At 40.4% G+C, this 15,684-nt stretch overlaps 1 protein-coding gene across 1 annotated transcript in view; it reads left to right on the forward strand.

Moving 5' to 3' along the window:
• Window positions 1-15,684, forward strand: part of LOC308199620 (uncharacterized protein) — a 372,210-nt gene that overhangs the window by 139,550 nt on the left and 216,976 nt on the right. The window contains exons 20-21 of the mRNA XM_080604046.1: window positions 2,227-2,392; window positions 8,606-8,865. The gene's annotated coding sequence lies outside the window, so the exon portion shown is untranslated. The remainder of the gene's footprint in view (window positions 1-2,226; window positions 2,393-8,605; window positions 8,866-15,684) is intronic.

The following is a 15,684-nucleotide window of genomic DNA, read 5'->3' on the forward strand; positions in this document are numbered from 1 at the left end:
CTGATAGGGTTGGTTTGGTGTGAACATGGGGGAAAGAGTAAGCGAGCAATTTTCCACTACCAGAAAAGGCTGGGGTTGAGCTTTCTCCACTTGAAGACTGATGTTTGTAGGATCTGAGTGGTCAAAACTTTATTAAAAGCATAGTAAACAAATAAATAATATGTTTTGGATCTGTATCTGCAACAAGGTCAGTTTGAGGACCAAACTAATGTTACAGTACTGGGACCTTAATTATTGTGGGCCAGTATCATCCACAGGATAATCAAATTCACTGGAAGTATGGTGGAAATCAATACGGTACTGTGGTTGGCACTTGTAACTTCTTTGTATGTATGAGTTTCTACAACAGAATTCTCGATACCTTGCGGAGGAGGGGGAAGCTACCAGCAGGCAAGAAATAAACGTCTTCCTCTTTCATCTAAATTTAGCTAGAAAAATAGTCACAACAAAATTAGAGATGTGCTGAACTATCCATAGGAGATTCCGATCCAATATTAGCCTACTTACCCTGTTACTTATCTTCAAATGAACACACCACCAGCAGAAAGGATTTAGGTTACATTTGAGTAATCCAAATCTTGTAGGTAGTGGGGTTTAGTGAAACTGGAGCATTTGTTACTATAATTTAACTACAAAAAACAGCATTTACTAAGGTAAGAGGTCTGACTTTCAAGCACAAAAGCAAGGAGGTTTGTAGCAGTATTGGTAAGGCTGGAGTGTCAGTCTGGATTTTCAGCCTTAAGTCTGAATTTCCTTGGTTTTGTGGATTTGTCAAACATTTAACAGTGTTTAAACAAACTTTTTTCCTGATGACATTCAAACCTCTTATAATACAACCTTTTTAAGGAAAGAAAAAATAGTAGTAGTAAAATGATGGTGTTACTGTGGTGAGGAATAGGTCGCTGTCTTGTGTGCACACAGCAGTGGTGGGAGCTGGACACCTGAGCTCCTTCCTCATCCTTGTGTGATGGCAAGTTGGGTCCTCTCCGCAGGGGTTTCACTTCTCTGTGCCTCAGTTTCCTGAACAATAGCCTGAAGATCATATTTACAAATCTCTGAAGATGCCCTCATTAATTAGTCAGTATATAATATGTGCAAAGTGGTTTAACATGCTTGGATGGAGAGTGTTGCAGAACATTTCAGAGGGGATTGTAATTGCCAGTGACCGGAGAGGACCCCGATGCAGAGTACGTGTCAGCACAGTTCACCCCTTCAGAGCATCTTCAATTAAAATTGCTCAAGGACAGGAGCACTCAGATTCCCATTCCTGCCAGCCTGTTAAAGAGCGATAAAGGAAGTAGGGAACTGCAATTCTATAAAATGAATATTGAGTTGGATGAAACACATCCTTTTTTTACATGTATTACATAAAATGCAATTTTCCAAATTTTGCAAATAGCCCAAATTGTTCTAGGTACAATTGCCTTTATAAAATTTACTATATGAAAGGAGGAAACATCACTATGCGGAACAGAAATATGTTATGAAATTCCATAAGCTCACATTGTGCACTGAAAATGCTGTGGCCTGGTTTTAATTCTGCAAAATTCAACAAATACTGGACTGTAGCACACTTTCCCATTTATATCTTTAAATGGGAGTGCAGCATTGTCATTTGTAAGTGATCTCTTGACAGTGCGCTGTGAGCTGCTTAGCCACTGATTAACAGAGGTTATTGTAAAGGTCTCCCAATTAATAAAAATAGAAATTCAGTGGTCCAGCTGTCAAACATGGAGCTGCATTTCTTATGGTGCATTCATCAGTTAAAGCACTCTCAGTTACTACTTTCTATGTTACATCACGCTTGCTTGCTGAGCTAGATTATGAAGACAAAGTTCACTTGTTGGTGGAATAAGTTACCCTAATTTGAATTTGAAATGGATGACATCCCATTATTTAGCTTAATCTAAATTCAGAAAAATATGCAATTAAAAGAGCTACATTACCTATACAATTTAAATATGAACTGCCTCTAAATATCCAGCTCTGAAAGGTAATATTTGGACCATGTATGAGAACATAAGAAATAATCACCAAGGGCGGATAGACAGTAATTGTTACAGAAGATATTAAAAAGAATGAGAAAGTCTTTTATTAGATTTCCACCAGGATAAACAAGCACTGAGAATGAGTAGGTCTAATAAGAAGTGATGTAGGTGTTGAAATACATCACCAGTACACTGACATGCAAAACTTTATTTATTTATTGCTGTTTATCAAAAAAAGCTCCAGAGAGAAAGTCCCAAGACATTGCCAAGGTAACGCTGTGCTGTGAGATGTGGAAGCCCTGCATGTCCTCAGGAGCCACTACTGCTCGCACCCAGGTGTGTCGGTGTTGGCAGCAAAGGGAGCAACTGCAGCAGTGCCTGACCGCTGGAGAGCAAGACGACAGGTTGTGTCATCAATACTACTTTGGGAAGTTCTTTGCAAGTTTGTGTCCTACATACAGACCTAGTCCTTTCAGTTCAGGATCTTATTGCTTTTCTGAGACTCAAGAATTATATTAATTCTCCAAAGTTAACCCTTAGTGGCTAAACTAAATCTTTACTTTTTCAAATTCCAATTTATGTACCTAATGACATAATAAAGCTCTTTTTTATCGATGAATGCATGCTTTTTTTTTTCTCCTGTTTCATGAACAGTGACAAATGACAGGCACTGTTTATATCCCTTTCAGAGAAAGTATATTTCTGAGTGTCTATGAGCAGGTAAAACTTGTGTGCATGCTCTGTGTACTGGCACAATAACACAGGGTGATGGTTAAACGCACTTCATGGACCTTTAAGAGCTGTTACTTGGCGCGTATCTGAACATGCAAGAGTTGGCTCAGTGGATTCTAATTTGAAATAATTGCTCTCAATTTTCTAATAGTAAGCAGTCAGCTAATATCACAAACATCAGCCTTTGCAGAAATCTTCCATACATTTCCACCCCAAACCAAGAGTTTAATAAGCAATTAATTCCTGAAACGATGCATAGCTATCTGCAATAGCCATTTATAGGCACTGCAACAAAGTCATTTCAGAAGACTAAAACTGAGCTGATGAACGTTTCCAAATGTACCTGTATAAATAACAATAATAATAATAATAATAAAAGTTAGAAATATTTGTATGAGGTCTAGAGTGATAACGAAAAGGGCAAGCTGTCACTTTCTAAAGTTAACTTTTCTAACTCACACCTGGAAACTTTCTGCACTTGGAAGAGCTGTGACTGACGCCACAGGGAAGCATTTTCGGAGCTGAGTGGAGAACCTCACAGTGCAGCCACCGAAACAGAGCTCAGGAGGCACATCTGCCCCTGCGGCACTCGCTGGTAGTTCCTATTCAGGCTCAGGAATAACACCCGAGCAGCTTCTCAAAAGGAAATGACCCAAAACTGGCAACTAACAAAGCGTGGCAGCATCAGTGCATAATGGCACATTATACAGATGATATTTTCCTTAAGATACATATCAAGTGTGGTGTCAGCTGTGGCCCACACTCGGCTCCGTTGCATGCCCCAGCCCCTCACAGTGCGTGGAGCTCCGCCGCGCTCAGGACCAGCTCACTGGTGCTGGTACTTGGCCATGGGCTTGGTTTCTGCACCCAAGGTGCCTCCTAAGAAGACACCTGGGCTTCTCCCTCACTGAGAAGATAGAGCAGCAACTCTCGTGACATCCCGGACCTGCTTTGCAAGCTGGTGTCTATCACCACGGTGTACCGTCATGCTGTAAGAACAGTCAAAAAGTTTTGCTAAATCGGTGATGGTGGTGGTCATACCTGGATCCTCTGCAACAGCACAGGGGGCAGGGAGGGGGTGGCTGTCCAAAACAGATTCCCCAGTTCAGTCATTACTCTGGCACTGTTGGCCATGCAGGAGATCCTAATAGACAAAAGCCTTTACAGAGCCTTCATCTCACATCCCAGACTTTTTCAGACATTTCTGCACCTAAAAAACACTCCAAGCACACTAATATGGCTGTTATCAAGCATTCACAGTTATTCATTCTCTTATGTTACTTTATTTCCCAGACTCTTCATGGCTAGCCATTATGTTTTCTCCTTTTTCTAACGTTCATTGCCTCCTTCCATTCCCTGTCTACAGTCTATCGCCATGCCTGTGGGGACCACGTGCAGTTCCAAAGCTCTTGTTTGACATGGAGTGATTCCTCAGGCCACCTTTAATAAGACAGAAAATTGTAGCTTCCAATGCTCAGACTAATTCCCCAATAGCAGGTTGAAAATTACAGTGAGACTGTTAGGAATGCCCACAGCCCGGGCACACGTGGAGCACCTGCTGTGCCAGAAGGAGGAAGGGAGAGGTGGCCATTGGGAATGTCTTCCCATCCTTTGGAATGTCCTCTTCTGTTCCCAACAACTGGGAAGATGGCAAATGACTGTCACCCCCCCCTTGCTGCCATCTGCAGTCTAGTCGCTTATAGACATCTGGCCAAATGATGAGTTAAGGAAGCTTGCAGCAGATGTTTGCAGGTTCAGAAGTATACAGAGGGTTTCTGCTTGGTCTGATGAGTTTAACCAGTAGAAACAAAACACATTTTTCTTCCTCTGCAGCTGAAAGAGCTGAAGTCCAGGAAAGGTGTGCCTTTCCAATAAATCCGCCAACTCATAAATCTTTCCTGATCTTGCTTGAAAAATTTTAATAGCTTTGAAATACATTTTTATGTTGTTCCAAAATTGCCAAAGGTGTTCATTTTCCTCTCATTGGTCGGCTTTTGCACCATAAGATATGGTAGCAGCTTACACCTTTGGTTTCTACACAGATTTTTAATAAACAGAGTCTTTGATTTGTTTCAGTTTGCCAAGAAATAATGGGAATTCTCCATTGATAATTACGAAGGGATCATTAAAAGGTAGCTTTCTATATATTCACGTTCACATCTCTAACTGCCCTCAATTAGGCTTATCAGCACTGATTAATCCTGCCCATTCTGCAGTGTAAGTGTGGAGATTTTGAAAACAAAGACAAAGTATTTAAAATAAATTGGCCAGAAATGTTTGGAATGTGTTTCTATACAAGGGGAATGCTAAGTAGCTCTTATTGTAGACGTTTTCTAGCTAAAGGCAATATTATCTATCAGACCCATTAGGAACTTGTTGATGCAAATTGCTGTGGTCTTTAATGCCACTTGCATTTCCTGAAAGTTCATTAAAATTAAGGTACTGGCTTTATCTAATTAAGCAGCCAATATCCATCTCTTTCTTTCAGTTTGTCTCCAGTTAGTCTGCTTTTAAAAACAAGATTTTCTTTGAAAGTTCTTGATGACATTTTTATATTTTCACTCACGTCTCTAACTGTATTTATCTGATCTTCTGGTAAATCCTGTAGGGCTGAATCTAGTGAATCCATTATTTAGTCTACACCACTAGAACGCAATTCAATAATTCAATACCATTCAAAAATTTAAACCTATTTTTAGACATTTGGTTCCTCATTCAGCTTCTTCTTTATAGAAAGAAACCCATATATTTCACTGTCAATGTTTTATTAGCTATTTCTGTTTTGGCTTTTAATTGAACTGAATTAACTCTTACCAACATACTGTGAACTAAATGATAAAAATTTCACACAGAATTTTATAAATGTTACCTACATAATAAGTGCCATTTTAGTTGATACAAACTCTCCTAGATACCACAAACAAACAAACAACAGCAGCAAAAACAAACGACAACAACAAACAAAAAAGATAATTCAGGAAGGATTCATTAGGTATGAGAAAATATACATTAATAATACAATAATACATCAGGGAAAATGTTACTGATATTTTGTTAGAAAGTCTTTGCACATCAAATATGTTATCTCAGTCAACTTTATTACTAAATTTGTACAACTTTATTGCTAAATTTGCATACAAAACGGAACAGCTGAAACCCCAAAGAACACCTCTCTCAAATTTTCAAACACAATGCTACAACTGAAAATAATAGTTTCAATGTTCACATGAAATTTCTTGGCTTAAAAAGCGTGGCACAGATTTTGCTGTGTATTTGTTTAATTTTAACTTTAAACATTTTATTCATCTGGGTGGGATTGTTTGCACTCACTCAGTGTGACTCTCCAGGTCACAAGTATCTCATGATCACTTTAGAACTAGAGCTTCCAAAATTATAATTCACTATAAAGTAGTCCTGAAAACATAGCAGATATGAAAGTATAGATGAAACAGTCTTAGAAGTAAATCATGTGCACAATGATGTCTATCAACATCCCTAGTTATCCCTTGCTAGATTCTTGTTACCATGGCATTGCCTGTATTTCCTATGATAGGGATAAATTCCTCCTGCACTAAGGTTAATCTTGGGTGAACTCAGTACACGTGGTAAAAGTTTCTAAGCTCATTTGGGTTGTTCATCTGCATTGTGCATTACTGTAAAAACAAAAATACCCACACAATCCTTAAGATTCAACATGGAAATTGTCAGAGCAGAAATAGGTAGGCTTATTGTCCCATTTGCTAGAGGAAAGATCAGTCCATAACTAAGAAGGATTTTCTATCAACATGTTGTGGGATGAAAAGATGCTTAGGATTTTGAAATAAAATGTGTCTATGAGTAATGAACAAGGGTACATTACATTGATGAGAATTACAGTGCTCTCTGGGCATATTATGGGGTTGTATGAAGGTTTCCTAGAGACTAAAAAATGTAGGTGCTGCTCAACACAAAGCCCATTAAATTCTGGGGCCCAAAATGAAGAGAAAAAAAATAAAGTCTTTTTAGTTTCTATGACGGAGCATGAATTCACCCTGCAAACTTATATTATGCTTGGCAGTTTGCATCAGTAAACAAAGTTTGCTTTAGTATCTTCTTATTTACATTTGCCTGCACCAGTAATGCTATATCACATGCCAGGGGTAGCCCTGGGCAATAAGCTGGCAAGAGCCTTGTTTCCTTGTCACAGGAGCTCTGTGATTTCCAGCCAAGGGTATATGCTCACTGCATATATATCCTTGACTAACAGCAACAGCCCTAGAAAATCCTGCAGCTCATACTTGCTTCAGGCTGAGATGTGATTTAGACTGGCAGAGAAAGGCTTTTGCTGCCATTACCCTTTGCAAATAGTGACATCCTCATGCGGCTGTTTCTTTATTAACTCAGATGGTTCCCCAAAGTCACCTTCCAAAGGGTGCAGGAATCTATTGCGGGTTGGCTCTTCCTGGTCATTAAAAAATAAACCTCACCATTTCCAGTTCATAATTTATGCTTGGTTTGGTGAGGCTGCACGTGTAATTGCATAGAAGAAATTCCAGCTGCTGGGAGCAGCCAACACATCACGGGCGCTGGGGTTGCTCTGTGCGCAGAGGCATCTGGCGTGGCAGAGCCTCATGCCCCAGATCCACCACTGCCAGCTCCTTGGGCACTGGCCTGTTGTGTGAAAAAGCGGTGTCTAAAGCGAGATTTTGGGCTTGAGGGGTGCAGGAGGACTTTGCTGAATATCTGGCCTTATTTTCAGGGGAATTCAGATTCAGATCAGTAACAGTTTCAGTTTCTCCAAAAACAGGGAAATGTTTCAGTTAGCAGTTGAATACAGAAGCAGGTACTGCACATCCAAACACCATCACAACATGAAGACAAACCACAAAAGGTTCTTTCCTTGCAGTTTAAGGTCTAGCAAGCAAACTTGTTTGATGGCTTATCAGCTACCGTGAGTTTAGCATTTGAGCGTTTTCAAGACGGAATCCGATAGGAGAAACGGCATCTTTCCAGAGTGTCATTAGGAGATGACATTTAGAAAAGAGACTCAAAGACTTATTAAAATTTGATCTGTGCTTCAGGATCTTCTTTCAAGTGAATCATTCATCTTTCCAGCGAGGCTTTGTGTGGGCTCCCAGGCTGGCACATGTTTTCCTGCACCCTCAAAGCTTTATGAATTTACGATGATTAGAGAATGTCAGGAATTCAAGTACCAGCTTGAAGCAGAGCATGCTTTGGAAGGCAGCATTTTAAATTCCTGCCCATACATTGTTCGGTGCCCACCAGTCTGCAGCAGCCATGCTGATTGCTGGTGGAGTAGAAAGCAATTAGGGAAGCGGCTGCTGCTTAGAGCTCGTGCCGTAGCTGAACTTGCTAGTCGCAGGCGTGCTGAGGACTGTTTATTTGAGAAAGGGCTTACTAGAGAGAATGACATTCATACATTTTGGTTGGCGACAATTTTATGAAGAGCCGTGGAATGCTGCTTTTTTTCCTCTCCCTGGAAACATGCTCTGTAGGAAAAAACAAAACGCTGTAAACAGGAGAGGCTGCCAGAAAGGTGAAGAGTAATTCCTATGACCAGATATGATCAACTAGTGATGAGGAAAAGGTGGATAAAGAAGAAATAACATAGCTCCTTTGTTTCCGAATGTAGAGTTGATTAAGACATCAGCTTATTCTGCTTCCATCTTCATTTATTAAATTGTCAGCTTCTATCTGTCCCAAGAGATATCCGTGTAGTGAATATTGACGACGGAAAGAGAGTTCTGGAGCCGTGCATGATATTTCAGGGTTAGCTTCCCATTAAAAGCATATTAATTTCAGGGGCTTAAAAAGCTGAGGCAAGTAATGTATTTGGGCTCAACTTCTGTCATTTATCACATATTACTTTTTTTGTCAATGTTTAGAGATGAAGCCCTTGACTGCGTGTCCCACCTGCTCTCATGCTGTCATGTCCAAAGCGTACATCAGCAACTTCCAAGTGATTCTGATGCAAAACTGTATCCTAGCCGCAATCTGAAGGTGGAGAAGAGGAAGAAAGAGCAAAGCTGAGCTCTCTCACAGAGCCACCGCAGCTCCCCGTGCTACAGGTGTTAGCAGCGGCACTCGAACTGAAGGAGCCTCTCCCTCAGCTCTCTCTTTAGCTGACCTGATTACAGCTCTCAAGGTGAGATCATAGCAAATGCATAGAAAGTCTAATGAGCTGAACCCAGATTTGTGAAAAGGTGCAAATCCTGGTTTAGTGTATTGAAGAGTCTTCAGCTTGTAAGCACCTTTATTGGAGTCAACGCAAGCCGGATTCATGCCCACAATCTGGGAATAAAAGGCCCTCCTTTGTGTTACCTGCCCCCTAAGATGTCTTTGAATCTGTAGCTGTCTGGTGAGTGAGGTTTCCCAACACTGCAGTAGACTGTTTCAAAATAATACTACAGCTTGCTGAAAGTCACAGCATCCTTGAGCTTTCACTGCCTTACTGTTATTATTGTTGTTATTGTTACTGTTATTAGACTTCGTAATGCACCGAGCTCCCAAGTGCTCTCTGCTATTGCTAAGATTACACAATACTTCAAGGAATTTTAAAGACAGCTGTTTTGTGCACGCTTGAAAGAAACGGGGGAGGCAGGTGTGACATTGCTTCGTACACTGATACGCAGCATTGCTATGCAGAATTAAACTGCGGAGGTAGGTGATCCCTCCTGTTGTATGTAAGCCATGGGGAAAAAGCCTGGAAAGAGACCTCAAATATGCAAGGCAGGGGCCACAGTTCACTGCCTGTCCTTCATGGCACACCTGACATTTTGACAGAGACTAAATGACTTTTTGCTTTGGGTCAGGAACCAGTCCGAGGAGTTTACTGTCAGACTACGCAACTAGAAAGTCTCAAAATGTTGTGTAGTCCATCCTCCTGTCCCTGTCCCATAGCAGAACCACACATATTTCTCAGATTTCTCATTAAAAGTGCTAAATGGATGTTGGAAAGAGGATTGGATAAAAGCTACTGGAGACCAGGAGAGGAAGAAAATGAGGAACGATTTTAGCTACAAATGACATGACAGTTTTTTAAGAGGGAATGAACGGCCTTTATGTGTGCAAACCCCATTTGCAATTTAAGAAGATGCTGTGCCTGCAACTAGGATTATGCAGAAAGATATATCACTGACGTTAGTGTTAAAATTCTTAAACTCACTGTAATTTTCAGGGACAGGTAGTTTATAACATCTGAATGCTTGCTCTCTGTCTTGAGCACTAAGTCCTTGATGGCCTGAGTTTGTGACAAGAGTTCTGCTTAGAGCTGAGTCTGGACTTGGAGGGGCTGTGGCAGCCTGGGGCCTTTCCCGGGTCTGCTTTTGGAAGAGATTTAAAAGAGCAATACACATGCCCAAGCTTTTGTGGAGTATAAAGTTGTTGGAATAATTTCCACAGCTGGGATATTCCAGTAAGAGTTTTGTGAGACACTCAGCTAAGGAAAAAAATCCCTTTCACTCATCATAAAAATAATAACCTAATGTAATATTAAAAACAATTCAGTTAAATATTTAAGGCTGAAGAGAAAGTCACTTAATTTTCAGCCTAGCGCATCTAATAGTGGGGGCAGCATACTCATATCATCCTTACTTAAGAAGGTGGCAGGAGCTCCCTGGGGGATCAGGGCTCAGGTGGGACACCAGCCCAGCCTGCAGGGGGTGGGTGGTGGGGGGGGAGTTTTTGGCCACACCTGCAGGCTAGGCCTGAAAAGGAGCTGCAAAGCCCAGCCTGAGAGGCTATGAAGCTGAAGGAGTAAGAGAGGGGTGGTGGTGCTAGCCGCTGCTGCTGTCTGGGTGGAGTAGCTGAAAAACAGTGTGCAAGAAGGAAGAGAAGATGTTCAAGCCCCAGGTAAGGTGTAGATGCTTAAATCAACCTGTGTTTGCTTGGGTTCCTGCTGAGAAGGTCCCTTAAAGAGGGGAATGTAGGAGCATGTGCTTGGTAGAAGGAGTGCAGGGTAGGACTGCAGAGCCTGGAAGGAAGCAGAATGAGCACATCTATGAAGTCCTAGTCCATTTAAAACATAGAAGCTCTTGTAATACTGTATGGGTAACATCAACTAATCTAATCACACAAAATGACAATCAAGCTGAGCACAGTGAAACCCCAAGGCCACCTACATGGGTACATCTCAAATGAATGGCTTTTGTTCTTTTACTTTAAGCAGATGCCTGCAACTCCTGCTAACACCCCCTGTTGAGGGTGGCAGGCTCTGGGTGGTGGAGGATGATGGTGCTCAGAAGCACTGAGATCCTTCAAAATATTCTACACAAGGTGTTTCAAGGGGGGGAGTGGGCCAGTGCCACAGGAAGCAGGTGGATGACTCCAGGTGGGTGGTAGGGAAAATTAGGTCTCAAGGCCTGCAGAGCTGTGGCCTCAGGAAAAAGGCAGATTGTAATGAATTATAGTGGAGAGCTATGGATGCTTCTGAGCAGGTATGTGTCTGCCAAAGAGTACGTGGTTGTTCCTGCTTCTGTTTTGACAAGTCTGATCTTTGAAACCAGTAATTGTCAGTACTCATCGTTTTATAATTATGCTCTGCTCTGTTAGAATAAACCAATATATCAACAGGGAGTAACCAACTAAAAGCCCTCCCTTTGTGCGTGGCAAAACCAAACTGAGTTTTAAAAGCTGCTGTTGTTTTATACTTCTAAGCTTGAAATTTCCAAGCAGCAGTAGGAAGCTGAATGGTAAAAAGGGATTGTAAACCAGAGGTGCTTTGTTGGTGACCATAGAGGCTAGGATAACGTAGCAGTCTCCCAATAAATAGCTAAATGCAAAGTGTCAAGGAGAACACAGGATTATTTACTGTGACACTTGAGGTATTATGAGAGGTAATAGGCTGAAAAAAAAGGAGAAGAAAAATCTAAGTTTTATAGCATGAAAAAAAATCCCTGGCAGTGAAACTTACTAGGTTGTGGAACAGTTTTCTGAAGGAAGCGCTAGCAACCTTCTGGTTTGGGAAGCTAAAAACTATAGAGTAAAATACCGGTAAAATGCAGAGCAAGAAATAACCTTTCACACTCCAAAAAATAACGTGTGGCTGATGTATATGTTTGAGGGGATGGTCCTGAAGCTACTTTGGGGAAAAGGCATGAACTTCGTTAATGAGGACTTCCAGAGGCTGATTATTGTGATGCGTTGGAGAACAGGTGCATGTGATGTTTAATGCAACAGTGGCAGAGCTTCATTTCTTCATCTGTGGTGCTCTGATTTACCTCCCTCTGCACCGAACAGCAGCTTTGGGAGGGGGGTTGGCTGTTGAACCTCACTGTCAGCTGTCAAATCAGATGGAGTCCAGCTGGTTGACTTGTGTGTGCGCGCGGTGCTTGTGTGCATGTTCATGTCATGTCTGGGACAACGTGCCAAAAGCTTCACTGTCTGTCCTGGGGCAGGTAGGCAGACACTCACTGCAGTGTGGTGTTCCCTTTGCTTCTCTTTGCATCCAACAAATCAAAACGGTTGGTAAATGACACTTGATCAAGCAAGCTGGTGACTTTGTGTCCGTGCAGTGCTGTTGTGGGGTTTTTGATGGTGATGATCCATCTTTCTTCACAGTAGTTCATCATATAATCATTCATACTATATACCATGATATACATGTAGTACCTTAAAGAAAATCAGGGTGTGTATCACTAGTTACACTATTTTAAAAAGTTTTTATTTTATATGAAGTTTATATTAATAAGGATTTAAACGAACAAACAAAAAACTAAATACAATCATCCCACTGCATAACTTTTGGTTTGATATCATTGAGTTTAGCGTAGCACAAAAGTAGGAGACTGACTAGTACTGGTTTGCATTTTAACAATGCATTTCTTTCTAAGATGCAAACTGAAATAAGGTCATAGTCTTAGTTAGAAAGTCAATTAACTCAGGGAGCAGAAAGGAAGTTAATACTGATCCAGTAATGTGCATCTCAGTGGTAATTAATTCAGGTCTTTGTAGCAGCTTCAGGAAAGTAATTTCCTATTCTATAGGAAGAAACTGCAAAATGTTTTCTTTGGTTCTAGGGCCTTCAATTATGATGAATAAATAATTGGCGCAGTCTTGTTTTTTGAAGCCCATTATATAGTCTTGGAAGACTAGAATTGATTTCTGTGGCAGAAGCTATTTTGCAGAGCAAGGGAAGCAAGAGACAAAAGACTGGTTCCTTTTCTTTAAGTTGTGTATTATCATTTAATTGAGCCAAGTTAAACTCTTGCTTAGAATTACTACCGTACGAAACGCGTTCAGTTGACATGACATGCATTTAATATCTTGAACACTAAGATATTACTTCCCTTTACATTAAAGGCTATCGTTAGCATTATACATAATTTCAGCATGAAATATTTACTTTGACACAAGAATGCCTTTTAGATGCTGGTTGATGCTTATGGCATTAGAAAAGAGCACTCACAGGTGAACTCCAGGGTTAGTGGGAGGGTTCACTGTCATTGTATAGGAGCAGGTAGGCTCAGTGTGATAAGTGTATTTCCTAGAGGAGTAGGAATTAACATCAAAAGTACATGTTATGGGGCCCTTGCTTTACGGCACAGCTAAGGATATTCAGAGTGCAAGTCTGCTGGAGCAAACATTTGTTTTGCTGACACTAGTAGCATACTTCAGGCTGCTATATTGGGTCTTAAGTCTAAAGGCAATCAAAGAGAGAAAGGAACTAAAACAATCCATTATGACTCATTGCCAAACAACCTGAATCCTGGCTCTGTACTAACAGAGCAAGATAATAATACCAATTGGCTCTTTGTCTTTTTATAAAAGCCACATCACATCCATTCATTCATTTTCTCTAATTGCTACCCCAGATAGCTTTTCCTTTACAGGTTACCTTGTTTGGGCTACGTATCTGAAGTCTGTGTTGCTATTTGTTTTAACTACTGTTTTGAACAGCAACCTGTAGGACCTGTGAGTTTAAGCATGGCAGTACACTCTCCACATAACACCAAAACATCAGGACGCTGGTTTTGTGAGCAGTGTTTTGCTAACAAGCACACCTGCAGGAAATTACGTAAGAGGAAATAGTAAGCTAATGATCTAGAAAGCATCATGGTGCACAGTATGTGGAGCAAAGAAAGAGCTATCTTGATGGAAGATTCTCCTGTTTCCTCTCATTATTGCTAAAAGACAATGCTAAAACCCTCTTGCTCTCTTTAGTGCATCTCATGAATGTAGTCTTGGAAAACTTGGTCTTTTTGTATGGTTAGCTTTGCACTGTCTCATTGGGCATTGAAACAACACTGTGCTTGGAGCATGGCTCCTAGGGAAACTAATCACCATAAGTAGATGAAGTTGAGCAAGAGTTTAGCTATGAATTTCAGAAGACTTGAAAGTGAAGCACAAGAGTATTGGAAGCTGAATTTGTCACCATGGCGTTACGGCATAGTCCTGGTAAAGCGTGCAGAGCACAGGCAATGGGAGGGGAATGGCCATATGGAGCAGCAGATTGTGTTTCTTAACTAATAAAACGAGTAAAGTGTGCTATGAAGGGTGTTTTTCTAGACCACTCTTCTTTTGAAGGCCAAGTGTTAATTCCTACAGCTTCTATGATCTGAGATTTGATTTTACTTTTCCCTTGCTTAGTAAGATTAGATATTTAGTACAAAATAGTCTGGATATTGATTAAAATTTTTGGATATATAAAATGATTAAAAATGGCTTCTTGACAGCACATTCAGGATGGTCTGAATCACCCACTGGGTAACATGTCTCTGACTGCAGAGCTGAGTTAAACTAAGTGGAGACTAAGCCATCACTAATGTCTTAGCCTAACAAGTGTTGACACCATGAAATTGAAGTTGGGTGTGAAATCAAGGTTACATGGTTGCTTACACCTTTATTATTATTATTATTCAGTAATTTGAGAGTGTGTATTGTTTTTCCTCTTCCCCCTCCCTTCTAAAAAAAAAAAAAAAGAAATCAATCCTTAACTCCATTCTGGACTCTGAAGGGGGTGTTTTAGTCAAATTAAGTTCTATGAACAGTATATACAAGCCAAGCAATTCATAGATAAAGTTAGTTTGAATCTCCTACTTGTCACAGAATATTGGAGTAGTTGAGTATTTCTGTGTCTCATCTGTATGTTCTCCTCTAGTCTGCAAACAGTCATTATAAAATCGGGATATGGTACTTCTAGAATGACTCAGTTCATTATTAAAGGATACCGAGCCTGAAAGGCTAGAGATAATTACTTTCTCATACTATTAAAAGTGTTCATAAAAACATGGCATTATTTTAAGGTTCAATGTGAGGTATATGACTAAAATAGCATTAAAATTTTATTTTTACATTCTACAAATATAATGACATTTAAAATATGACATTTAGAAGCCAGAACTTCTAATATCAAATGATGTCAGCATATGTGGCAATATTTCTTTCCCAATTGCAGATAGATGACTGTCAATGTCACCTTCAGTACCTGCTATTAGTAGTTATCAGCTGTAAAAATCTATTTGTAAAAGTTCTGTGGCACACTATAGCCATTAGCAAAGTCAGTTAATTAGTCTCTGCTGCTGCATGAACAGTACAACTACTTCCACTTTTCACTTTGATTTTGTTGACCAGCAGAGTTTTCAGGCGAATGCGTGGAGTCCAATTAATATGTTGTGGGCTTGCACAGAGGCTGCAGCTCACACTTCTGTGTGGTTTAAGCTAGGTATCTGCTGCGTGTAACTTTCATTTATTTTGTCCACATGTGCTACCATCTGCACTGCTCTTCAACAAAAGTTCTTCTGGGCACTCTTCATTTCGGATCTGGTATGCATACATTTTGAAACATACAGAGCAACTGGGAAAGCGGATGGATCCAGAGTCTAGTCTTGCAGAGTTCTTATTTGAAAATTATTATACATTATATCTCCCAATTAACCAATACTAAAGTACAAATTTTACATACTTGTCTTCATAGATATCTGTAATTCTGATTGTATATCACACTGAACTCTTAAATTTCACTTAG

The sequence above is a fragment of the Anser brachyrhynchus genome (genome assembly GCF_964034855.1).
Source record: "Anser brachyrhynchus genome assembly, chromosome: 9".
NCBI lineage: Eukaryota > Metazoa > Chordata > Aves > Anseriformes > Anatidae > Anser > Anser brachyrhynchus.